Genomic DNA, 367 nt, shown 5'->3' with positions numbered 1-367 from the left:
AACCCTAAACCCTAAACCCTAAACCCTAGAAAATAAATTAACTAAATTAAATAAACTAAATAAAATAAATAAAATAAATAAATAGTATAATGTATTTAGTAATATAATGTGTTATATAAATTAAATTAAAATAAGCAAATATAATTGCAACAGAACAAATATACACCGTATGCATACAGACCTAAACCCTAAACCCTAAACCCTAAACCCTAAACCCTAAACCCTACAACCTGGAAACCCTAACAATTCTTTGCAACCCACACAACAGAGACATTACAGCGCAAACCCTAAACCCTAAACCCTAAACCCTAAACCCTAAACCCTCGGGCCTCGCCTGCGACTCGAACAGTTTCAGCTGCTCCAGAAC

The sequence above is a fragment of the Eimeria mitis genome, genomic scaffold, assembly GCF_000499745.2.
Source record: "Eimeria mitis Houghton genomic scaffold, Emh_scaff3793, whole genome shotgun sequence".
NCBI lineage: Eukaryota > Apicomplexa > Conoidasida > Eucoccidiorida > Eimeriidae > Eimeria > Eimeria mitis.
Note: the sequence above shows the minus strand (reverse complement) of the source record.